Raw genomic sequence first — 27,639 nt, 5'->3', positions numbered from 1 at the left:
GACACGTCGAGCCGGGGGCCGCTTTACTTTTGTTCTCTGCAATCAAACGGCGGCCAATTATCCGAATTATTGACAGCAGATTTCTCATTTCAACTGCAAATTAAGGCTATCAATAAAGCTTTCTGATGCAAAAGTGACTAATTAACCAACATTGTGGAGCCTCTGAAGCCTTGATATAAATAAATAAATTAAAAAAAAAACAAAATCTGCAGTCAGCTGCACGTTGCGGAACCACAGGGGAACTAATTAGTTTAATTATCAAAACAGCTAATTAAAATTACACAGTTGCCTAATTAGTTCTGTGCCTCTTGCTGTCTACTTCTCCCCCCCTCCACCCCGTTCCTTTTTTTTTCCGAGTTGCCCTCTCACTCTTTAATTGACAGGTTGAAGTTAAATATAAAATAAGAGGAAATAATGGAGGTGAATGTGTGTGGGAGCGAGAGAGAAGTTTGTCTACCCGGCTACAAACAGCTCCTGCTGAATATCTCCTCCCATGGCAGAATCCCTAACAACTGAATAGATGGCTGTCGTTCCCCACTCACTGAGCCCGTCCAAATTCTCCTCCCATTAATCTGTCCCGGATTGAAGATGCACAGGGTGGGTTGAAAAATGAGGAGGTCAAAGCAAAACAGCAGGGTCCCCAGAAAGTCCCAGTTTACAGCTTTAATGCGACTTTCAAATGACACATAAAAAGACGGATTGACTGGAGACGTGGCAGGTCTGGCTGGCGCGGCGCGAGGTGATATGCGACATTTTAATGAATGCCAGCAAAGTGCAAAATATTGAACGGGTGCCTGATATTAGTATTCATTGGCTGAGCTCAATCAGTCATAAAGCATAATAATAACAGTGGTCTCTCGAAGCATCTTTTCCCATTGAAATGAATAGAAATGTTTTTAATCCGTTTCAGCCTCTCAAAATAAACACTATGTTTTTGTCACATTAAGAAGAAAATCCTGCAATGTTTTGCATTTTGTTTTAGCATTGTGCTAGTTGGACATACATCTCGGTAATTCTTTACTTTGTTTGCCATTGGGGTGTCGACCACTACTGAACCAATATGGTTAGCCACTTTGGTTATGGTTAGTGCCCGATCAATTAGATGGCTGATTTAAATTTGCAGATTTCTTTCAGACATTTTTATTAGACGCATAGGAGGAGAAAAAATTGCATGTAAGCTCAATAAAAGCAAATAATGAAATCATGAATAATGAAAAAAAGCTTCCTCACAAAATCAGAACTATTAAAATTTCACAAATGATAAACAACGAACAAAGCTTACTTTTCAAAACTTTTCAAATGAAGTAAAAAAAAAATGACCATCGATGATTTTGCTCGCCTCAGTCGCCATCCACGTTTGTAAGTTTGCTCTGACTTAAGACAATATTAGTTGTATTGTGTTTTCGTAACAAACATTGTTTTGATGTGTTTTGATTCCCATGCATGTTTCATGTGCGGCAACAGGGAAAGCATATCATCTGCGTCCTGGGCTGCTAAAAAATTTACAGCAGCATCTGCTAATGTCTATATGGGAACAATGTCACAGATGGTAAAATGCCATTTTTCTCCAACTAAAACCCTCCTGAACTGAAGTTCGGTTCCTGCGGTGTACTATTTGGAGAAAGTGAGCTATAAATTATGTACATTTCATGAATCATACTGACACAAACACATTCCTTCATAGTGAATTGCTTATTCTCAAATATATGATTAAGTGCAATAGATGTAGTATAAAAGAACAATAATTAACCTTTATGTGCCTTTTTCACATTAGAATTTGTGAACACAGATGCTGTTGCTTTTTGTGTAGAACCAAAACATTCGGCACAAATCTTTCAGGTTCCTGCAACAAACTGGAGCCCGAATCGAAAATTCAGGCTCTAGAAGCTGCTGACTTCTTTTTAGCTGTTTACATTTACATATATTTTAACTTGTAGTGTCAATTCTGAAGGTTGGAAAAGGCAATTTGTCTCTTTTGACAAAAGAAGGAGTAGTGCTGGCTTCTGTAGTTTTTTTTTTTTTTTTTTTTTAATTTACCCTCAGACGACCCAAACATGGTCGAATGGCACTCCACGTATTTCAATATGTAGCTCGACTATCGGAACGCTGATGAAATCTCTTTAACTGACTTAGCTTTTCTCCGTCTAGTCTAGTATGTTGGGAAAACTTTGCAGCATCTTAATTGGATCATGCAATATCTGAAAATGGAAGCATTGTGAATGCCAGCTGGTATCGATGCCCAACATCTTCCCTCCTCTTTTAAAATCAGATGGGCCTAAATAAGTGCTCAGTGAGGTCTGAGGTGTAGGCATGATTTTTATTTTGTTATTTTATCTCTTTATTTATTTATTTCTTTTTCGCTCGATCCATCATCAGCAGATTCTGTCTGGTGCAATGTGTTCACCGCCCCCAGCTATAGAAGGTCCTCAATCGGCAGCCTCCCAGCATGTAAATGGTCCGCGAGCGCTCAGGAGTCGACCCGGAGCCTTTTCGGCCAGGGGTATTTTTAAACACACTAATCAGTGAGCTTATTATTTCTCGGGTTCACAGAAAACTTTGAACCGCAGCCTCTCCTGGCCTTAAAAGATTCATGAAAGCGAGGCTACTGAGGGACCGTTTCGAGGCTGCAGAGGTCAGAAGTTGCTGTTATCCTCGCGGCAATCCCAGAAAAAACAAATTACTTGTTAAGGGCGGATTGCTTGTACATTTATTGTATATGTTTAATGTAGCATGCTGTAGGTGAAAGTGATTTATAACTGTCGGGGGAGTTATTGACATCCAGGCAGGCGGGATATTTGTTACCTTCTCCGTGGGGGGCAAAAAAAAGCTGTGCAGTGTAAAGTAACCATCTATTAATGTTGCATGAAAAAAAAACATGCCCCGCAGTGTAATTGGTCACGCTAATAAGTGATACATTCAAATGAAGCCGGAGCTTGGCGGTAAATCTGTTTGTGAGGGATTAAAAAGTTTGCCGTGCATGTGAAAACCTACTTTAAAATGAATCTCGAGATGATGCAACTTTATTTAGGACGCTTGTTGCAGATGCACTTGTAAATCTCGGAACCTTATTAGATTGCGGGTGAATAGGCGTCTTTTCGGGGAAAGGGCCGCCTTTTGTATATAAAATGTAATCTAGCCAGGGCCAGCTGGTGAGGGAGGCATGTAGATTACGGGGTGAATTGCCTGCAAAGCGCCGTTCGATTTGAATTGTCAATGCGGCGCCTCCATTTGACTCGTACGGAGACCATTTTGGCTCAGATAGAGCAAAGACAGATTCCATCAGGTCCTTATCTGTTACAAGTTGCATTGCTTGCAACCGGATTCAATAGGCGCCAATAATGGTGTTATTTTTTAAACATTGGGATACCTAGGTTTTGTGCACTGGTCAGCAGCGGGCTACGCGAGCATGAGAACGCATATAAAACATGCCCACTTTCCTTCACTCTCTTCTGTCTGACGCAGTGAATGGTGTATTATTCCTATCATTCTTCTGACTTCCTGGAGGAAAAAGTAATTTTATCTTGTAAAGGGGTGTATTTTTTTTCTCTGCCCTCCTGTCCCGCAAGTGGTGTATATTGTTCTGGGATGAAGAAGTCTTTTCTGCCGCATCAATACATCATCGCAGCCAACTGCAATCACTGTCTGCCAATTGCCAGTAGAGACCAATTTGGGCCACACACACACACGCTAACCGTGACATTTCTGAAAAATTAATCCCGTTGAAGTTCCTCAACCAGAAATAATTGTCCCAAAAGTGATTCCAAATAAAGTATCAACAAACATCTTCAGACAGTTGTTTTACACAACGTTTTTGGGGAATGAAGAAAAAAGACGCAAAGCCATGTTTCTACCAAGTGGTATTTTAAAGTGCTTTTGATTACCCCACCCCCCTGCCCCCCACAAAAGTTCATTGTTTCTAGTCATCTTTTCCTGGCTTTTTTTACTTCAAAGCATAAGCCTACAGGTTTTGCGTTAACACTGATTTGTATTTGGAACTATTCATGAGTCTCATCACCTCACCAAAGGCCTCGGTTCCACTGCTTATGGTATTTGAGTTGTGCAGAACATTTAAACTGTGCTAATATTATGGATTAACATATGGCACAAATTCCACATGTAAACGTAGTGGTAAATTACGTTTGGTGGAAATTTAGGATTTAGGCTGTACGTCCACTTGTCAATCTTAACCCATTAATTATCGCAGCTACTAGTCTGATTTTTGTCATTTTCAACGTCACCTCTTTAAATCTACAAAACACAGAAAAAGCCTCGCACTTTCCTGGATCATAAAATCTGTGTAAAGATGGATGACCATGGAGATGAATTCAATTTTCATTTTAGAAGCGGAAGCCTAAACTCTTGGCAACAAGGAAAAAAGGTGGAAGTGAGAAAATATTAAAAAATGTAAAATTTGAGGTTGTTTTACAACCTGTGCATTGTGCAGACCACCTGTAATTTGGAGGATTAATAAATTAAAATGAATGAACATTTTACGATAAGAACTGATGTTGTCTTAAAAATTACAATCTGTACATGTTGCCAAAAATGCTCAAGATGAATGTTTATTAAAATATAACAGGATTTAAGGGTTAAGGACTAGAATCCCGTTTTGCGTGCTCATAGTTTATCAAAATGACCATTCAGTCAGCTGTCAATCTCGCCAATGACTAGTGTTTGCCCCATCGGCTGCCATGACGACGATCTGATGGGCGTGGCAATGAAACGACAAAGGAAATGCTTTCAAAAGAACTATCAGCATGAATCGGAACATCTCTCTGTTGTTTCAGCACCAACTCTGAGGAGGAAAAGCATTTGGGTAATAGCCATTTATCCACCGTGACAGAGATTGAAAGGATGAAGGCTTTGTCCCCATTAGAGCAGGAGCAACACTCGCAGATACACTATCCTGGGGTTATTAGTACACTTGAGCACTCCGAAAAAAACGACACTCAACAACATGACATTTCACACAAACACAAGCGTACCTGCTACAGTGCCATATGTGTAATGTCAGAACTCGAAAGATAGTCATGAAGGGGATTAGACGACGACGCGTCACTGCTTTACTAAAATAAAAAGGGAGCTCTTCATGTACATATTGTCTGTTTTAAGTTCACTTCTTGTATTATTTCTGCTGTTATCTGGGCGAATGAATGTGCGCACCTGTCAGGAGACAGTCGGCACTGTCGAACTGCCTTCATCGGGACTTCCTTTGATTCCTTAAGACACCTCGCGAGCTTCGTTTTGCAGTGCCAGAGAGAAAGCCGGGGGGGAAAAAAACCCCAGCAGCAAACCACATCTTATTAACATTTCCTTTTGCCTAAAACTGATGTGTTTCGGTGAGAGTGCAGAGAAGGGCAAACACAAACAAAATATGAATATGTTTCAATGCCAAGGTTCCGAGGCCTTGGTAAGCTCTCTGACAGGTGGGAAGAAACGGCGATAATGAGAGCGGAACTCCTTTCCAAGAAAGCGGCATTGTTTTAATTGTTCCGACTGGAGAACTGTCTGTTTTTCCACCAGCCAATGCAATAAAAAAATTCCTGGCTTTTTCTCGGCAATGTGTTCGAGCAATTATGTACAAACCCTGTAATTATGCATATCTTTTGGAAACATGTTAAAGCTGTATGGAAATGAGACACGGCCGCTAAAACATGCCGCTGGGGTGCCCCCCCCCCATCCTCCCCAACACCAGCACCACCTCGGCGAAGCATTGTTTGATAGTTTGTGGAAGTAAGCGAGAATTCAGAACTGTTCACACTTGCAATCTGGAGTTCCTTGGTCTTTGTTCAAACAATTGTAGGCCGAAATAAGTACAGGTCACATTTTGCCATCGTCCCGCAGAAAACCCGACTGTGGTCTCCAGATAATATGTCATGCTGAAGTCTGTCATGAACTGAAAAGATTTTCATCTGAAATTATCCAAATTGTAACACTTTTGGGTGACTGGAACAAACTACTGAAATACTCTCAGACATACTAAACTTCAGTAATATGTGAATGTTTCAGTAGTGTGGGTAAGCGAATAATTATTTTGTAGTGTGCGTGAGAACAATGGTCAACAGGGACAACATTTCGGATGATTGAAACCCTTTCACACCAGTGAAACGTTGTTTCACACACACAAGTGAAATGATCTACCAAATAATTTTTCAGAACTGGGGTGTGAGTTTCTCCTTAGTGTGTAAGCAAATCATTTTCTGTTGTATTTCAACAGTAAATGCGAGAACATTTCATTCATTCGTGTATGAGAGTTTCTGTCCGCTGAGAGAGTTTCACTTACATGAGTATGTTTGAAATGGATGTGAAATCTACTTGAGTGTTTCAGTCATGACTGAGAGCAATTTGATAGTGTGTGTGAGAGTAATTCAATGGTAAATGTGAGCATTTCACTCGTATGCTTAAGAGGGTTTTCACGAGTGGACATAAAACCGTGATATGTCTCACATGGCCTCTCACACATAATTTTTTCGTCTCATTTGGATTTCTTTTGCCAGTATGAAGCCTTTCAAGGGGTTTCCAGTTCAGCCAGTGCGGGTGCTTGCTCATGGGTAGGAATTCAACATGAACCTCCTTGTAGTTGTTTGGGCCTCTGTACCGATGCATCATTACTCCCCCTCAACGCTTCCACCCCCTCCTCGTGCAGACATCCAGTCTTCTCTCCTTCCTTTTGCTCCGTTGCTCATCTCTGCATGTGTGAGGAGGTCCCACCCTTAATTAAGTCTGTTGGGGTTTAAAGTGTTGAATCTTGTTTAAAGCCCATCTCAGCACATTTAAAAGGACCGTGCGAGTGTGTATGGTAATCAGGACATGCACAGCAGCCGGCTGAAGAGATCCTTGATTGGAGACTTGATTCCTCTGCTGTTGTGTTATTTTTTTTTTTTTTCCCCCAACCCCTCTCCACATCCAACACTTGGAAAAGTGTCCTAAATGTTGTACAGTATGTTTCTTTTGTACTGACTCGAGACTCCTACTGCTCACAATTACCACGAGTTAATCTTATCACAACAAAAATTCAATTACTTTTATCAAGGTTATTTCGTAGGCTCAGTGGAGCCCTTTTTCTGCTGGCCATTGTGCGCCTTTGCATGAGTCTCTCGTCGCTAATAGCTGAGCACCGCTTTTCTTACCCGCAGAACGCCGTGTCCCGAGCCGCAACAATGCGGCGTGTAACAGCTCTATGAGAAACCAATAATGGGGGCATTACTGCGGCCCACCTCGGGCTGAGCACCTGTTACTGTCTCGCCATTCTGTGCTTACTCTGACATTTAAAACGGACGTTTTTCAGTATTGATAACAGGTTAGTGGCAAAGCTGCTAGCCAGGAGTCTGATGAAGGCTATTAAAACGCTTGCAAAGTGGCGAGATTAAAATCGAAAAAGTGCTTCTTTCCCCTCCCTCCCATTTTTTTTTCTGCTTGACTTATCTGCATTCGTTCCCCCAGTCCCTCACCGCGGTGGATTCTGGGTAGCTTCACCCACCCCTCTTCCCTGCCCAATACACCAATTACCACCAAATGGATTTTTTTTGGGAGTGAAGCAGAATAATTGTGCAATTATCCGGGTGAAATGGGAAGTCTAATGTGTTAAAGTAGGATTTTAAAGCTACTACGAGGTGGCAAAAGGGGTAAGATTTGACCTCTATTCAAGCCATACAGCATAATCGAGATAAATAAACACATATAACCATAAATATGATGAATAGCTGTGGGGAGCGCCTGCCCAGTGAACCTCAAAGAGGGTGTGATATTTGAGGCAGCGAGGAAGCGTATTGAAATCCTGTTCACACAATTATTTAGGAGACAAATGGATTTAATGCACTTCACCCTAAATAATAGCAACTATTCGGGTCTAATTTGAGCATTGCGGAAATCAGAGCGGGTACGTCTTTGAGGAAAAAAAAAAGTTCAATCTCGACTTTACTGTTTTCTTGTTCTGCCTCACCCACTGTGATCTGGATTTGGCCTGTGATAATACCGCTTCGCTTCTCTATGGCTAGCTGGGCATAAGCAAAGTGAGGCTCTTGTTGTAAAGGTTCTGCTTTCGAAGATCAGGACAAGATATGAGGAAGACCACTTCCCCAAAGGCAGTGTTGTGGAGAATCCTGCATTGACCGACCAGACCAGGTCCTGAGGAGGCTTGCGGTGTGACATTTAACGAATGTGATTCTCATGCTGATTAACATTGTACAATATCACTTCATTTGATAAATGCTGCTCAAGTGCAGCCTGGTCATCTTAAATTAGCTTTTCCTTTCCCAGGTGGGCAGGTCTAGACCAGGTGATATTGTGGATTTTTGTGAACTTTGGTCCTGTGAAACCCTGTGAAGCTTTGTTTGTGATAAACGGCTGTATAAATAGATTTGACTTGACATTGTGAGAAATTAGCCCGGTTGTCTGTTTTTTGCTAAGAACTCTCTGACATGTATTTGTTCTTATCATATCTTGTCTCGAACGGCATTGATGTTTTTGTGGCGTCTGGAGAGAGAACCCATGCTTCCCACTGAGGCATCCAGTATCTAGGAATTCGCTGTATGCTGTGATAAGAAGCCAATTAGCCACAAAATAAATAGCAGTTATGTCACATATATGGTGGCCAATATTACTTCATGGGGATAGACAATAGGAGCTAGTAACTGTGGTTGCAAACACGCCTTTGCTGACAACGTTTCACACTATGGTCATTATTGATATGAAAAATGAGGGAAGAAAATCAGTGGAAAGCCATGAAGGCATCCCCCCCACCACCCCACCCAAATAACTCATTGCATTGACCCTAATCCAAATCCACTCAGAAACCAAGCAATTTCGCACCGCCATTCTCCAGACCCCGCTAACTTGTGAAACACGGGGGAAGGTGGGAAAGGAAGGAGGTGGGAGGGGGGCACAAAATGAAAATTCAAGGGAAGGGAACATAAGATATGTTGTCTGCTTTCAGCAGTTGTTAGAAAATAAATTGCTTTTGAAACTCGAAATGTTTACCTCAATTGAGAAGCGTTTTATGCCCTTGACAGGAAATTATTTCACAGCTTCCCTGGCAGTTGCTCTTTCCAATGGTAATGTTTCCTTAACCCCAACAAATAACTTGGCCTTCACATTTTTGCTCAAGTATAAATAGCCCGCCGCATTTATGTTTGGAGGTCTCTCTCTCAATAGGGTCCTCAAATAATTTCTCTCCTCATTTAGAGCAGCAGGAGGAGTCAAATAGAGAGCAAATGGTACCTTGGCGATCCAATATTTAGTGTGAAATTATAGGGAAGGAAGGAAATGATCAGATATGGAATAGAGACAAAATCACAGTCACAACAAATAGAAAAGCAAGAGGAGGTGAATGTAATATTGGCTATAGGTCACTGGAAAAGGCTGATAATATCTCGTAGAGAAACCTGAAATGTTTAGTCATTTATAGTTATTACATTCAGAAAAAAATTCATGTGGCGCAAGATGGGTGAAGATAAACCACTTTTAAACCAATACACAATTTTGAACAAGTCAAAGGTAAGCAGTGGCAACATCTCACAAAATCCATTTTGGGGGGATATGTCATGATTAAAATGTGTGTAAGTCATGTTCAATGAAAAGATGTTTATTTTTAGTTTGACCCCATTTAATTTCTCTTAGTGCGAGGATAAGTAGACCTTGTTTCTCCTCTCTCTCTTTCGTGTTGTATTATCACTGTTCTCTGAGACAAAGCAAGATGTCTGTGGTTGGGATTGGAGGGGCATCTTCTGAATAAGGCAGAAGATAGCCGGCTGTTCATGTGTACCCGTATATCAGGGGTGTCAAACTCACTTTTCTCGCAGGCCACATTGTTCCGGTTTCCCTCAGAGGGCCATTATGACTGTGGAACAAAAATATTTAATCATCTCATCATATTTACATCATAATATTGTGAACTTGTTTTGGAATCACAAATCAAGGGTAATGTGTTTTTCAACTATTCACGTTTGGTAACACAAAAATGCTCTTAATATCTCAACTTTACCATTTATGATATATGACAATTTGAAATTTTGGTACAGATTTTTACTAGAATCGTGGAAATTGACACTTCGCGGGCCACATAAAATCATGTGGCGGGCCAGATCTAGCCCCCCCCCCCGCCCTTGAGTTTGACACTTGTCCTGTACATGATCTCGGTTAAGAAGAAATCAGGTTCTCCTTGCATGCATGTTTTTTTTTCTTTATTATTGTATCCCTCATTATTATCCAAAAGCTTATTGTTTCCCATCTACTTAAGGGTTCACTTTTTTTTCTGGACATGAGCAAAGTTTGATGCAAAAATTAACCCAGTAAAGGCTTGAACAACTTCCACTATTAAATCTTTCCATCTATTTGATTTTGAAACAATGTTTTCCATAGAAAAGAATGGAAATGCAAATTACTGTTACCGTAAAGCTACCATATTGCATTGTGATGGAATTTTGCGCAATTGTAACATCACCATTTTTGGACTTTTGGGAAAAGTTATGATAATTATCGTAACAAAACATCCAAACTCAGTTGTGTGAAGACAGTTTCACAATAATGACAAAATGGCAGCATGTAATTTACCATTATCCTATTGTTGATTTTACAGTAAAACTTTGACATTTCAGCCTGCCTTTTACTTTGTTGATGTAAAGATGCTGAGTGTTCAGAGTGCCTCTCCAGTCAAAATGTGCACAAACTAACAAAACAAACACGTAATGGAGGCTCTCAAAGCACCGAGTGTCAAGATTACCAACCCCTCTCGGCCCCCTGCTGATGCTCCCAGTTGAGAGGGAATAACAATAAAAACAAATATGAGGTGAAATAGAGTTGTCAGGGTCAATTAGGTTGAATGTTTTCATTGTGCCACTCACCTTCAGCAAAGAGGCTACTGTAGCTAAATGCCATGCACAGATACAAGAGTCCCTCACATTGTTTGGATTGAGGCCTGTGACCTCCAACAGTGTACTCAAACAATGTTGCAAGCTACAAGTAAGCTTTAATCATGGGCTGAGAATAGCTATGGTTGCAACTAACTTTTGCGCGGTTTAGTCCACACGCCACACAAATTCTGTGTACAGGTGTTTACCCTGCAGAACCTCAAAAATGTTGACAGTTCAAATCTTTAGTGTCATTTAGGTTTATTTTTTATATTTTCAAGATTCAATGCCCTCATTGGCTCGTCAATGTGTAGCATCAGCAATTGGTCCGTTGCTAAATCTTCACTGGTCAAGCAAAATTGATTATCAGGGACGCACTTAGCTTTTGGCAAAAGGCAATGGACCTTTACGACCTCTCAATCACTTGTACAATAATAGCCAATCAGATAGCCGCATTGTCTTAACCCATGGCTTGACACTCCCCTCTCGCCGTATTGTCCCACAAACAATGCTGGTTGTCAGTAGCATGCGCTTGGAAAAGTTAATGTTACAAAGAAAATGGTCCTCAGATGCGCTTGGGGAACGTGCAATTCTGATGAAAGATGTCCTCCTAGGTTACAAGGGGCCCGGTTGATTCATTTTCCAAAGCCTAAAACCGAGTTGACGAAGTGTCTACGATGGATTAAGGCTTGCAGGAGACCCCACGTACAACTAAATGAGTACAATATCAATAAACACAAGGCCGTATGTTCGAAGGTAAGTGAGGGAAATGTATCTTCTGAGTTTGAGTGAATTATTATCAGTGCTTTATACTTACAAAGACTACAACGATATTACTCATGAGCTTTCCAAGTAAAAAGTACTTACCCTGTTTATATGCACAGTACGATTCCACTATTTTATCCTGTTGGATTTCAATATGAAGTTCGTGAGGCGTCAAACTTTTTTGCATTGATCGCCAACATTTCGCTGTAACTCTGATATTGCATTCTGCTCCATCCAAAATCTTAATTCTGTGTACATATCCTTGCGTGAAATAGTTGAGACCACTCTGTAGAACTCTCTTGGACAAGTCTGACGCATTTGGCAAAAAACATACCCCTATATCATCTGGAATACACGATAGAGAATCCACTTCAAACATGTTCTGTTCAATAGCCATTTTCAAAGCTTGTGGGACATGGCTAAGGGGGCGGAGCTTAAGATCCCAAACAGAAAGGTTCTTTGCCAGGGGCCCAGAGATTTCCAAGGGCCCCCGCGTATTTTTCCTTGACTTAGAGTAATTATTTTTCTTCCCATGCAATGGACTATTCCATCTTCTTACTGCACATGCTCAATCTTTGAAAAAGGCATCTGAAAAAAAACAAACATTTGTATGTATAAGCGGGAAGTGACTTGTCATTGAAGATGCCTTTGAAACATGCTTCGGAATAAGCTTGGCACGCCACATAATTAGGCCATACATTCCGATTAAAACTTCACTGGGAAGTTTTGTCAGGCACATTATAACCCGGTAATTTCAGCCACCCAGGAAAAGCGGCAATAATTATGATTGAATAGTGATGACTACTGTCATAAAGCTATGGTTGTCTGATCAAGTTAGTTCACCACGACTAACGGCGGCAACAATGCAGGGGAACTGACGGTGACTAATTAGCACACCCATAATGTTTCCCCCCTCTTAAACATCTCCCTGGAGGCTGTTTTGAATCATTATGCAAATGATGTTGTCAAATGTCAATTATTGTGAGCGGAAATCCCGTGATTTATTATTTTGAAGACTTGTTGTTTGCAGGGAGAAAGTTTCTTTGCCAAGTCATTAAAACTGTGTGGGAGACAAAAGGTGGCTGAAGGGGAACTCAAGAGCAGACTAACATTTAACTGTGGGGGGAAGACCTTGCTGTTTGGATGGATACATCACAGAAGAGGTGAAATGCAACTTTTTTTCCTTCGATTTGATGTTCATGTTAAAGGGGGGGAGGGGGACCCAATTTGAGATGTAAGATCACGTCAATTTGTCAATTTGCTGCCGTGATATAATAACTGCTGACCAGACCCCTCAGCCACAGTCGGCCGTTCTCCAAATGTCAGAAGCATTTGAAATCAATTACACATTCCAATTTGTACTAGATTTCATGTATATGACATAAAATCTAGCCAAACTGAGGCCCCGTAGCTCAGTGGTTAGAGCACTGGTTTGGTAAACCAGGGTTTGTGGGATCGTATCCCACTGGGGCCTCCACTCCCTGAGAAGGGTTCCGTCAGGAAGGGCATCCAGTGTAAAAATTGTGCCAAACATATATGTGCATTCATCTGAGATGACACGCTGTGGTGACCCCGAAAGGGACAAGCTGAAAGAAACCAACATAAAATCTAGCCAAAGTTTGACCCTGAACCGAAAGGAAATGTTTAAGTGTTGAAAAAACAAAGGACTGATCATTTATGCATTTCTTTGGAACAAACTGTTGAAACAGCAACACCATCCAGAGTTACGGTGACTGTTATGGTTATATTGGGCCCCACCTCTAGTGTTACAATGGGTTGTCACTGATGTAGGTAGCTACTACAGGTTTGGAAGATGTCCCCAATAGGTGCAATTTTGATGAACATCGTGTATAGTTTGACAGACATGAGTTAAAATACATTGAACTGTACTTGGTCAGAGGGAGTTTGTGTCGCCTTAGGGCAATCAATGCTCTGTTTCATGATGTTCTCTGGTCATTCTGGTAGGAAAAAAAAAAATCAATTTATTAGTAGACTTTTCACAGAGGAATAGCGTCCGTGTCGCGGCCTTGATTCCCTCGGCGTCATGTGGTTTACAATATTGGCGGGTCTCGACCGGACAACACCTCTTATGTTTGCACAAGGGTCAGTGCAAAGGTTAAAAGCATTTCAGTGTCAAGAGCGTCGTTGACTTTCATGATTGGATGTTCCCGGGAAATGCCGTCCACGTGTATGATTGCTGACGACAAGAAAGAGATGCACTGCGTACAACATTTGGTGGATGACAATTATAGTTATGCAGTCATGAGTGCTCCAGTTCATTATTATGTACCATTTTTGGTATCTACTTAAAGTGTTGAATACGATGTAAAGATTTTCCTGGATTTTATTGTTTTCGTCAGCATTCATTCTTGCGCTTCATTGTGACCAATGTAGATTTTTCTCCTTGACACACTGTAAAGTTGTAACACCATAGATGTTTTATCCCTTCATTGGCAGCCGTTTTGTTTATTTTCCGCATCTTGTTGCCTCGGAATCTGGGCTTAACCACAAGTGACTTGCATGTGGTTAAGCGCTTTGTTTCTTCATTTATCTTGGATTGATCAAAAAATTAACTATACTGAACCCTTCAAATTGTGTTAACCTCTCAAAGAGGTGCAATTGCCTATAGATGTGAGAAAATGTAGGCAAAGCAATTTTTTCCTAGACATGTACAAAGAAAGCAATCCAACAAATATACCGCAAAATCCATGAAAAGTGCTGAAGTACAAATATATCCATGTTGTCTGTTCAGTGGGCCGATGGCAAATAAGGCATCAGCATCTTGTTAGAGGAGACCTTGACACTCCATATTTGATTTGACCTGTCAATCAAACGCTAGTCCACACCCATTGATGCTCATTAGACAGAAAGGTGCTTTACATTCGACAGCTGCTTCTCTGTTTATAGCCTTTTGAAGTCATTTGTGGTTGGTTTAAGGTTAAAAATAAATTAATTAACTTGAAAAAAAAGGTGTGGTCAGCGCTTGGGTGTGGGTGGAGTCCTGGGACGGACAACAGTGGGGACACCAGGGGACTCAAGGGACCCCACAGAATCAGAACAGAGAGACGGCTGTATTCTTAGTGAAAGGCGATCCTTCAATGTTTAATCAAAGGCCGTTTCTGGCACTTTGTTGGATTTCACTTCTCTCTCTCTCTCTTTCTCTCTCTCACTGGGTGTGTGTGTGTCAGATACTTATGTCCTTCAATCGGATCAAAACAGCGGGGTAATGAGAGCCGTTGCCAAGTTTGATCATGAGTGCTTAAATGAGTTTGGCCCATAAAATGTACCTCTGGATAATGAATAAACCATTCATCTTACGGTCCTGGTGTGATCTCTAATTAGGTCACGTGAGAGGAAATTCCACTGCTGCTCCATCTGGGCACACGCAAGCACCTCAAAGTTAACAGCGTGTGTTCACGAAGTTGAAACAACACAAAACGGGAGCGTATGCAAGCGCAAAACAACGCAAAGTTGGTTACTGCCTTCTTGTGTTTGATTTGGTCATTTCAATCAGGTATGAACAACATGTGATCTCTTTGAAAGATTATCCAAACTGATCCTGTAATTGGACTTGTTTTGAAATTTGACAGCAATACAAATATGCTGAAATCCGTCCATCTTTAAATCGGAGAGTGATTTTAAAATGAATCGGGAAATTTATGCAGTGGTTGAGTTTGTTTTTTTGTTTTTGCAGTCAGTCCCCCCTTAAATATTTCTGCTTATTTCAAAATACTTCTGCTGTCCTCTGAGCCAGAACACATAAGAGGGAGCCTACCTAAATTTTCTGACTTTTCCTAAAAGTGGCCTGAAATACACTAACAATAAAATGCTTAAAATCTGTCATTCTTTTGTGATTTGTCAGTTATGTGTGTTTGCATTCAGTATCGTGTTTCCACTGAAATCCCTTTTTTTTTCCTCATAAAACCTGAATTTTGCTCACCATATAAGAAAAGTGAAAGGAGGAAGAAGAGCTTATTGAATTCTGCTTTTTTTTTGATACACTCCCATCTTCTTAACCTTAATTCCCCTGGAAACAATTCACGAACCTTCATGAAAAAAAAGGGCATAGTTAAAGTTCTAAATGTTTTTTGGCAGACAGAGAAGCTTAGTGTGATTCCTTCCAATTTCAACATTTGGCAGCAGCAGAGTCAGATTTGCCATAGTAGACTACTTAGCCTCTAAATCTCACTGGGTCTCTGTTTGAACCCATCAACTTCTCCCATCTCATGAGCTGCATCCTTTGGCTGTTTTCTTGAAAATGAACTTCTTTTTTTCACCACTTAAAACGGTAAGATCAAAACACCAGAGTCAAACCTCTTTGAATAAGACACAAACTAACACAAATGGAGGACAGTTAGAACATTTGTCTTTCGAATTTGTCATCAGATTCGAAAAAGGAGCAGTTAATTGAAAGCTGCTTCTTCGTGTCTTAACATCTGTTCTGGCTTCTAACATGAAAAATGTAGAAAAGGCATTTTGAAAGATTGATTATCGCTTATGGCTAACAACACTGTGCCCCAAAGTGGAGTATCTTCTTCTGAAGTACCAGAGAATTAAAGATTGAATACATACTGTATTCCTGTTTATCGTGGGCAGGGAAGATTATCTACTCAATTGCCAAGGCAACCAGGTGCCTATTAAGGGATTTATTTGGATGTTTCAAACAAAAAATGAAGAAAGTAGAGCTTTAACCAACCTTAAAGGAGAATTAAATAATGATGTCCGCCTTGCATTACTGTTTCAATTGTATTATCCCAACTGTAATGTCACTGTAGGGGCAAAATGTCAACACCTTGCTTCGACATTTTCTGACATAAATATCTCACAAAATTATTTTTTTGCATGAAATTTCACCCTCGATGAGTGAGCCAGCAGTTCAGTAACCCAAAGGTGTATCTGACCTATTAGTCAGTTTTCTATTTATCTGTGGTATAAGGAATGCAACTTTATTTACAACCGTAGCTGTAAGAAAGTGTTACGAAAGAGAGGAGCCAGACTGAAGTCTCTCCAACGACCAGTATGAGGTCGACAGGATCATAGATTTCAATGGTTGGATTGCTGGAACTGCAATCTCGCGATCGCAGTCTACATGAACTCACTCATGTTTGCTACTAGCTGAGTTTGAATGCAAACAAACAAGCAGACAACAATTTTATCAAATATACTTTGGGGATGAAGCCTCCATTTTGATGAACATTCGGGCCTACCGTGTACTGTGTTTAAGTGGTGCTGAAGATGTGGTGGTACTTGGAAGTATTTTACAAATGGTACTTGGTGTAAAACGCTTGAGAACCACTAATCTAGAAAATGATGACAAAATAAAGCGTTTTTGTCAACCTGACTGAGTTCTGCCCATCTCCTTTTAATTCCCCATCAGTGTCGGGAAGATCACTCATTCCCCCCCCAAATTAAACATCATTCACTAGTAACGCATTCAAGAGATTCCAATTAGCCGGAAAGTGGTTCTTCATGATTGTGTTTTTCCCACCGAACCCCTTTCCCATTCAAGCACTTTAAAGAAAGCCTTCAAGGGGAAATCCACCCCTCCCCATCCTTCTACATTAGCGGATGTGTGCATGTCGTTGCCAGGGCGCTCTATCAAGTGGTATAAATCTTTAATTTTGGAGATCAGTATTAATGGCCGAAACAGCCTCAGATCTGGGTTCCGCTCCTCGCTTTCATCCTCCCGGCTGGAGGAATTCCGGGGGAGGCGGAGAAAAATGGGGAGGGTAGCTATGAGATCGTTTGCTCTCATAAGTACACAAAATTAGCTTCTTATCGGTTGATCTCTGTACATGATCCTTTGGAAATCTGCTGCACGTCCAAGGCTGGAAAGTTGTGTCCCTGCTGGCTTTGTGTGCGTTTGTGTGTGTGTGTTGTTCTAATTAAATCACTTTTCAAAGACAATAAAGCCAGAGTGTCTGCATCTTCCCGCTGTCGTCCTTTTCAGCCATTTTTTTTTCCTTTTAACAACGTAGGTGCATGGCGTGAAGGAAATTAAATTTGCGTTCATCCTTTTCGCATTCTCGCATTGCACCTCACCATGTTTTATCACAATTGAGTGAGGTAAAATAAATCGAAAGAGAAGGGGCTGGCAAGCACAGGCAGAGAGTTGGACCACCCTAAAGTGGCTTTTGGTTAGACATGAGTCTCTCACGTCTTCTGAGAGCGATTCTTTTCATCTCCATTTGCTTGTTACGAAGTTGCTGGTTCACCAGGGAAAATATATATACAGTACATATTTGTATTATTATTATATATATTTACACACCCACAGGAATGACGCAAGACTAAATGGTATGCTTATATTAGAAATCCACCACAACAGTAGGCCCTACATGTGATCGGATATTATATTTGTCTTTAACACATGGTCCATTATCCAAGGTTATTCTCTTTGGCCCCAAGTAACTGTAAACAAATCCCTGTTCGGATCACGAGGCTATTTAGTGTAATTTTGACAGCAGCTGCCTTGTAGAAGATCTAGCATAGGGCAAGCCAAGCAATTTATTCTCTTCCTTGCTAGGAATAAACCAGAAAGACATATCTTGGCATTTCCTAGGTTTATTACAGAAATACAGAACATTTTGCCCTGGCACTCACTCCACCGCACGGGATTATTTATGTTGAACGGTGCTTTTTATAAGTTCACAATGAAGGCCACTTATTGTGATATTTTGCTTCATTCTTGTCTGTGCTTCAGATCATCCACCACTTCAGTAAAGTGGAAAAAAAAAATGAAGCAAGAAAGGTGGAACCTCCAAGAGTAAACCCGATTTAATAACAAAGTAGTTTACAAACATTTTATTTGAGTCCCTTCATGCACATCTGGAACTGAACCTGAACAACAGTCTCGACACATCATAAAACCAATTTCTTTATATTGTCTTTTATTATGTGTTGTTATGTCGATTTTACCATACATTTTTGGAAGGGGCGGGGTTGTCAGTGGGGAGTGGACTGGAACAGATTAATGGAGTTTCAATTCATTTCATTGAGGAAAAAATGATTTGATATACATTTCAATTGACTCACGTTTGACCACAGACAAAAAATAAATTCATCAGCACTGTTGTGAAGGTGACTTAAAAATGTAGTGCTTTCCATTTAAGTCACCCTGTTGAAAATGTAACAATTTCTATTACTTCCTCAAAGTAATATAACTAATATCGTGTGATTTCATTTTGAATGAATACAAAAACAGAATAGTTTGTTTACACTAAAAATGTGAAAATCAGAAATAAATGCTTTAACAGAATACAGTATGTGTTCTCTACACAGAAAGTAAAGTGTTCAAAGCCAATATTTAATATGTTCAAAAGTGTTAACTATGAGTCCAACCTTTTTAAAATCGTAGACAAACTAATAGAGTCCACCACGGGGTGGCGTTTTGAGGTCATATTTGGAAAAGTACGTCATGTTTGAGACGACAGCGGAATGGCACATGACCAGAGCGAGCAAGTCGCAAGTGTTGGCTTTAGATGGAAAAAGAGACATGATAAAAAAATGAAATCTGAGCTTTTGTTTTGCAGATGTTTCTAAAACTGTCATCAAAATTTGCTAAGGCGCCTATAATTTTATTGCATACTTCCTCCCAGTTAATTCAATGTATTATGATCACATACATTTTGTAATGAAATGATGATTGATGAATTGTGGATGTCAACTTGTCACCGATGGTATAATGGTACACACGCCTCCCTTTGATGCGGGCAGCGTGGGATCGATTCCCAGTCAGCGATGGTGTAGCTATCTGCCCTGGCAACCAGTCCAGGGTGTCGTCTGCCTTTCGCCCGAAACTAGCTGCGCTAGGCTCCAGCTTTCCTGCGACCCCTGTGAGGATAAGCGGCTTGGATGATGACATGACAATAGCTAAACTTGTTCCATGTAATTAGTTACTCCCCAACAAGGCTTATAGTCAAGGTACCACTGCAGCTCTCTTCCGAGTGATGCAATCAAACAGCATGTACACGATCTTACTTCCCAATTTGGGCTAGCCCTCGTCCCTCTTCAGGCTGTTTCCTAATGTTGCCATTCCCCCTGTATTTCTCCGCTCTAATGAGTCAGGGCTGTGGAATTAGGCTGGGCGCTGCCCGTTAATGGGGCCGGCGAAAGCCGCGGAGTGACTGAACCTCTCGTTAGCCGAGCCGGCTGCTATTGATTGCGGCGGGCCACTGGGGGCTTCCTACCTGTGGTTGACTTTGTACTTTCTGGCAGAGTTGTAAGGGTCTGTGGAACAACAGGGACCACGCACATCTCAAACAAGGCCGATGAAAAGCCCATCAATTAGGCTTTGAAGGTCAAGCAAACGCTCCCCCCGCGTCTTACGAAGACTTGAGCTAGCGGTATCTCCTCGTCTCTCTCTCTCCAAAATACATCTGAAGACTCCATTCAATTAAATATCTCTCGGCTCCAGCTGCTCCCTAAGTGAAAGGTCAACTAAGTCCAGGAGGCTAAAAGAGAAAGGCACGGCTTCTTCGCTACACACAACAAAGCCTCCCCTGAGCTGGCGCTCTCGTTGTTAATGATACCCACTGGTCAATCCCTAACTAGCAATGACAGTTCCTCCCACAAGCACCACTGCAAACTAGAGCTGATCGATCAGGAGAGGGAAGAAAAAAAAAATACCCATAATGATAACCCGCAGACATAATGTCAAGTCCTTGCACTGTCCCAATTGGTTGACATTCAGGTAGATAGCCGTCCAGACATCAAAAGCTAAAGGTGCAGCAGCAGAGCTGTCTTGCTCTCCCGCGCCCACCGAGGTGGGTTAACCCCCTCGCATGAACTCTAATTATCCACACTGCGGCCTCAGGGAGTCCCCGAGAGACGGCCAAGCGAGACCGACGACATACACACGCACACGCGCACTCAATAACCATCAACACAAACAGCGCCTAATTGAGTCAAATTGGGACTCATTACCTCAGCTTTAGCGCAGTCATGTTTAAAGTGTGGGTGAGTCTGTGTGTGTGTGTGTGTGTGTGTGTAAAAAAGGTGTGACGACAGTCCGGTTTCCAAGGGACCTGAAAAGTTCTGACTGATAATGATTTTGCCCATGCTATGCGCAAATAAAATAATTACTTATTAAGTTGACTGTATTTTTTTTCAAACATTTATTTTCAGGGGAAGTATCTCATTTGCGGCAGTACTAGTTATCTTTCGTATGCATACTCTCTAGATAATACTGTATATTACCATGGTATTTTTTATAGCATTAAATTTCCTCAGTATACTATTAGCCAAACTATATCGTATTGTACCATTATATCGTTTTTTTTTTTATTATTTTTATTGTGCTTGTCCGTTTCTGGGTTGTGTGTAGCAGAAAGCTATCCTAGCAGAGCTCATACAAAAGATGGACTCGGATTCTCGCAGCTAACTTGAGACAGAATTCTTCTTCGTTTTATCACCACATCCTGAAATATGTCTGGATATCATCCATTTCACTATGGTGGCCAAGATATGCACAGCATAACGAGCAGCATAGTTCTCATGGAATTACCGTAATGCACAGATTTCATTCACAGAGCAATGTTGAGTGTGGTAAGGAAGTGAAGAAACGGGTCCAAGCGGGACGGAACAGTTGGCGGAAGGTGTCTGGTGTTCTATGTGACAGAAGAGTCTCCGCTAGGATGAAGGGGGGACGTTTATAAGACAGTGGTGAGGCCGGGCATGATGTACGGATTAGAGACGGATGCTCTGAAGAAACATCAGCAAGCAGAAATGAAGATGTTGAGGTTCTTGCTTGGAGTGAGCAGGTTTGATAGGATTAGAAATGAGCTCAGTTGAGGGACAGCCAAAGTTGGATGTTTTGGAGACAAGGTTAGAGAGAGCAGACTTGATTTGGACATGTCCATAGGTGAGAGAGTGAGTATATTGGTAGAAGGGTGCTGAGGATGGAGCTGCCAGGCAAAAGAGTGAGACGGAGACCAAAGAAAAGGTTGACGGATGTTGTGAGGGAGGACATGAGGACAGTGGGTGTTAGAAAGGAGGATGCACGAGATAGGCTTAGATGGAAAAAATGACACACTGTGGCGACTCTTGACGGGACAAGCCGAAGGAAAAAGAAGATGACGACAGACAGTTTCATTGTATAAATTATTTGAAGTTAGTGTGTGTAACATGTGACATTGTAGGTCTTATTTTTCTCATCCCAAAAATATTTCAATGAGTTGAGAATACAAGAGTCATATAAATCTCTTCAAAAGACGGTTCAATGTTCTCAAGGGACATTGGGTGGATGGCTTGAAGGAGTGAACCCGATCCATTTTTTGTTACTGAACCCCTCGGTCTTTTCGGATTAAAAACCGGACAGACGGCCTGACTCCAGCCACGGAGAAGTGCTGGCTCAGCCGCCGAACACCCGTCGATAGGCGCTGGAGTGGCAGCCAAAGCGGCAGGCAGTAAGACCGGATGGCTGTCGCTGCCTCACCGATTGGAGCGGCAGACTGCTCGGGGGATACGGTGGGAGACGCTGAGAGATGTCAGGATCCCTTACACAACCCTCTGTCTCCCCATTGACCCTCCTTCTATTGCCTAAATGAACAGACTAAAGGTGATCATATTCCCCATACTATCAATACAAGCTGCTCTATGGCCGCGCTTTGATGGCCTTGTGACCTTGTTTTTTAGTCTGTCCTCGTCTGTGCTGATTGGAAATGGCAGTACAGTGAATTCCAACTATATTGTGGATTTTTAAGGAATCATTTTCTATGGGTTTTTACGGTAGAGAGCTAAGTCCAACTTGAATTCAGTTTTGGTTATAGACGACCAAATCAAGACAGAAGATATCTGAAGACATTTTTAATGGAGTACTGTAAGGAGCAATTGTTTAACATTTTATAATTTCCGTAATCTCCATATTAATTTCTCTTAGCCCTTCTATGGCCTTTCATATTATGTTAATATTAAGATATCATAGTTTGTTTAACCTTTGGATGTTTTAAAAACAAACACAGTAATTTTTTTGTATTATTTTATAATAATGTCAGTGATTAACTTGTAGCAGGTACCTCATATTTAGAAAAATGGTAGTCTCCCATAATGTTTGGAGTTAGCAAGTGAGAACTGGCACTATATGCTTACTTTTAAGTTTGTTTTAATAAGTTTAAATGTTAAAAGTGTGTGGGAAGATCCAAACTATAACAAAACAAAATACATTTTCTTTCCATATTATGGATTTTTTCGTGAGTGGGTCTGCAACATGTCCCCCACGATGAAAAAAAGGGTACACTGAATCTCAGATAATCAGATTATCATAATTTCATCACATCAGAGACAAAACCTCGCACAGACCAGTGAGAATTTGGTTGATTGGTTGGGGGGTTTTAACCACATAGCTGCGATATGAAATCACTGTTTTAATCTGAAGCTCATCTGATTGTCACTTCTGTCAACTGGAAGGACTTGTTGCATACTTTTTCATTAATTTTTTTCCACACTTCTGTGAGAAATCCTCACTGTTTGATTAATTATTGCTGTTTAATAAAAGGAAAAATGAAACAAGGCACACGATGCATTGAGTGACATTTTGTTTTCTTCACTTAGTTGAATTTCATGTTTTGTTCATTGAAGATGAAATTGGTCACAGAGCGAAGTCTCCACTCTTCTCTTCAGTTGCCATCCTTTCATGTTGGAATATGGATTTTGTATTCAAACACTGAAATAACAGTCACTTCCGTGGTGACTGATAAGATTAGTATTAAGTCATCAGTCTTTAAAAAACACAAGATAAATATTTAAACAATTGAAATCCAGTATGGTCAAAGCTATATAATTAGAACCTAAAAGTCAATCCTTTGGCATTATTGATTTTAGGATCATGCAGAACGCCATGTCAAAGACAATAAATGCCTCGAAGTGCTTTGATTTCTCATTATATTCACGTCCCTGCAGTTATTCCAGCAGAACCTCAAGGCGATATCGCGTGTTCTTAATGTATAGCTCTGGACAATGATTACCTATTGACCCCCTCCCCATATGGGAATGCTTTATACGACAGAGGGTATGGTCATATATTGAAATATCTTGTAAGCATCTCATTTCAGTAAACAGTAAATCCATAGCCGGATTTGGATTTCTTGAGCTCTGGGGAAACTGAGAACACTGAAACAGGGACTGTCTCAAATGGCACGTTCATCCTGTGGTTTTAGTTTTGTGGCGGACTGGCTTATTATATGAGACCAGTGCTTTGAACAACTTTATCTGGATTTGGACTTTTCAAAATTCATCCCTCTACCTAAAATTGTCCGTTTCATCTTTATCATGCACAAATCTTAAGGCAAATGCTCCAAAAGACAAAATAACCAATTAAATATCCCATATTCTTTGGAAGTTTTACCCAAGTTTCAATTTCTCCACAGTGCCGGAAACGTTCATTTGTTGCCACGTTCCCTCCCGTGTAATTTCGCACTCCACCTCGTTCATTTCCTTTGGTTCCTCAACTGCTCGCTCCGTCACTTTGATTGAACTCGACGGGATTACAACAGACTTAATCGCTCCTGGGTTTGTCCACTTATTACTATGTGAACCCCTCCGGTTCCCATTGTTTCCAGGCCTCCTCGTAAAGATTACTTGCGCTTGCCGCAGAATTGCTCCATTGTTTCGCGCGCAGGCTACAAATGAAACGCGGATGGCGGCTCGCCGCAGTTGTGACAGAGGCGACTGTGTGGCTAATTGCTAATGGAAGTGTACTGTACTATATATAAAAGCAGTAGCGTGTGATTTTTAATTTTTTTTTTCAAAAATACAAAACATTTGCTCTCGATTCAACTTTTTCTTCAAAAGTATAAAACTATGCTAAGGAAATGAAAACTTTTTTTGAATACAACTTTTTTTTTTCTTCAGCGTCGTCTTAATACTCCTTTATAATTCAAAGCCAGTTCCTTTGGTGTTTGTGACAGACATACCTTCTGAAATTGTAGCCCCCCCCCCAAAGAAATTCAACCCTAATTACATCTGACGGTAAGAATTTCTCCCAAACATATAGGAAAATGTATTACGGTCTAAAATCAGGGTTGGGGTTTACAAGGCATGCCTTCAGCCACCTTGTACATAAAAGTAAAAAATAAATAAATAAATACTAATGCTGGTGCACAAGTTACTTGCATAGTGGCTCCTGGCAATGAGAAGTAATTTACGCGCTGCTCTCCCGCCGAGGCTGTTTTTACAACCCCCCCAACATCTCATTTTTTGAGACATGCGAGAAGGTCAGGCAACTATTGTTGATAATTAACCCCCAGTGTCAACACAATAAAACATTGCCAACAAAGTCTCACCTCGGAGGGACACTGACTCTTAAAACTTGTACTCATGACCCGCAGCCAACAATCAACACCATCAATTCCCACACACACGCACACACATACACCAAACAAGTCAATGGGAAAAGGTCAGACGTAGCACTTCACGAAAACCTTTGGTGGTGTTTTGCTTCGCCACTGGAGGGAGGAGCGCTGCATTGAGGGACTGTCAGAACTAACAGCGCCCTGCCAACAGAGAGGTGTGCAACCTTTAGTGTCCTCGCCTTAAGGAGGACCAGCACGCTCACCTTAACATTGATTTTAAAGGCCATGTGTACTATTTACACTTTACATTTACTCTTCAGTTTGCTGTGTGCTCAGTGGAAGATGTGACCGGCATATTTTCAAAGGCAAACAATGCGCATATGCTACACATAGGGCCAAAATATCAGAGTTGAAATCCAAGATCACAAATGCAGTGGAAACTGTAATCTGGACTACACACATACTGATAATCGGTATGATTTTATGATCTGATTCTCTGAAAAATCGCCATTACTGCAGTTTACTAAGTCACTTATAGTAGATGTGAAAGTCTTCTACGTTTGTGTCTCCACAAATCTATTTTATTGCCCCCTGGTGGCCAAGGCGCACACAAACTGTTAACTCTTTACATTGATTCCCTAAAAATGTTCAAACTTTCCAAATTTCCACAGAACACTACTAACTCCCTGTTTATTAAATTAGTTTATTTAATTTGTATACAGCATGTTTACACTTGTAAAAAAAAAAAAAAAGTTAATACATGCACAGGAGAAATATCCATGGGCTTTCATTTATAGTGCGCAAACTCAAACTCAACAAATTCTTGCAATCTACATTTAGTTATTGTTTTGGTGTTTACAGTTAATTTATGCTACTTATTTGCATACAATCTTTGCACATCGCAAACGGTAACAAAGACAACAGATTGTGTATGTAAATGATTGGGGTTAAATTTGGTGCGAGTGAACTCAGAATTAGATCAAAGCATCATTCCAGTTTGAATAACAGCAAGTCAGCTCATTTCCCAAAGATACTGAAATATATCTTATTATTATTATTATTATTTGGATGTAACTTTTGAAATGGTGGGTTTGACACTAACTGCTGGCTTTAAGGCTGATTTACCTCTGTAAAAAATAAGAGATTTATATGGAATCACATACTAAGTGGATGGATGCATGGCTTGAATTTAAAAGTTAAATACAACTGAAGAGTACTTGGGCAGTTATTCCTTTGCATACCACTAGTGGTTGTACTTTGTCTAATTATACTTTGGTGTAAAAAATAATGAACCCTGAAAGCAGCAATGAATAGCCAATAAACTGGTCATCGGTACCCTGAAAGTAGTACCTGTTTTTTTATTATTTTTTTATTATTTAGGTTCATATCAAAGTGTTGTTGCAACATAATTGCTACAAAATTGCTTCTTTTAATAGTAGGACTCCAATTTTATTTTAATATTGAAATTTTGGGAGTAAAGTGCTATTACGGATAGATACTTCATCGAATGGTATACAAAGAATCCCTGAAACTGTGAAATTTCATTGTATATAACTTTTAAGTACAGTTGCATTTTAACTTTTTTTTAAACTTTTTGTTTTGTTTTCAACCATTGGTTTAACTAAAATTTCCCATGTTACCCATATCCATTTTCTTCGCCGCTTTTCCTCACGAGGGTCGCGGGGACTGCTGGAGCGTATCCCAGCTGTCAACGGGCAGGAGGCGGGGTACACCCTGAACTGGTTGCCAGCCAATCGCAGGGCATATGAAGACTAACAGTCGCACTCACAATCACACCTAGGGGCAATTTAGAGTGTCCAATTGCTGTTGCATGTTTTTGTGATGTGGGAGGAAACCGGAGTGCCCGGAGGAAACCCATGCAGCACGGGGAGAACATGCAAACTCCACACAGGCGGGTTCTGGATTGAACCCGGGACCTCAGAACTGTGAGGCCAACGCTTTTACCAGATGAACCACTGTCTACCCATGTGTAATACATTTTAATTGAATTGTGACTTCAATACAGTATTTTTTTTTTCAAAGTAAGCACAGATTTAATGTTCAAACCGTGCATAGTGTTACATTGTCTTAAATGTAGCCTATGGCTTATTTTGGGGGAAAGAAATTTCATGAATCAGATTTTCAGAATATACTGTAATTAAATGTAGCCTCAGAAAAATGACCAGCTAATCCATTGATGGTAATATTAATTGTGATAGAGTGACACTTTTGCAGTGAAGTCAAGTCATATTATCTATTATATCAGTTAGAGGAAAATGGGGGCGGGGGGTACACACTAACTGGCCATTACATGAGTTTTATCGAGAGGCCAATATCAGCGCGGTGATAAATGTCTCCTGACAACATTTTAGGTGGCCCGGCAGGCGGCTCATTTGGATGAGGAGCTGCATACAAAGTTCAATCCCATCTGTCTCCGGCACAGTCAATACTGGCGCAGCAAACACTCATGCATGACATTTGCAGTCGGCTGCGAGACACAAATCATCCTGTGGGGAGTCTTATAATTAGGAGTGTTTTGCATGATTTAGTCAATCAACAGTGGAAGAAGAAAAGCAAAAAAAACGAGGGACGGGCGGGGCCAATATCCACAAGGTATTAATTACTGGTCTGCACTATTTTGTGTATCCAAAATTCACTCGAGTGGGACGCATTTACACTCCACAATAAAACATGAATGAGCATCCAGGGTGGTCTTGAGCCTTGAGCCAACACCATCG

General features: G+C 40.8%; 1 protein-coding gene across 8 annotated transcripts in view; it reads left to right on the top strand.

Moving 5' to 3' along the window:
* arhgef39 (Rho guanine nucleotide exchange factor (GEF) 39) overlaps positions 1-27,639 on the top strand; it is a 102,600-nt gene that overhangs the window by 24,379 nt on the left and 50,582 nt on the right. For 2 of the 8 annotated variants that reach the window (XM_061807811.1, XM_061807808.1), the window contains exons 1-2: positions 11,476-11,603; positions 12,643-12,775. The exons of 5 other annotated variants lie outside the window; for them this stretch is intronic. The gene's annotated coding sequence lies outside the window, so the exon portion shown is untranslated. Of the gene's footprint in view, positions 1-11,472; positions 11,604-12,642; positions 12,776-27,639 lie in introns of those variants that run through there. One more of the 8 variants, XM_061807809.1, reaches the window with a different exon arrangement.

This window comes from Syngnathoides biaculeatus, chromosome 20, assembly GCF_019802595.1.
Source record: "Syngnathoides biaculeatus isolate LvHL_M chromosome 20, ASM1980259v1, whole genome shotgun sequence".
Lineage (NCBI taxonomy): Eukaryota > Metazoa > Chordata > Actinopteri > Syngnathiformes > Syngnathidae > Syngnathoides > Syngnathoides biaculeatus.
This window is presented reverse-complemented; position numbering and strand designations above follow the sequence as displayed.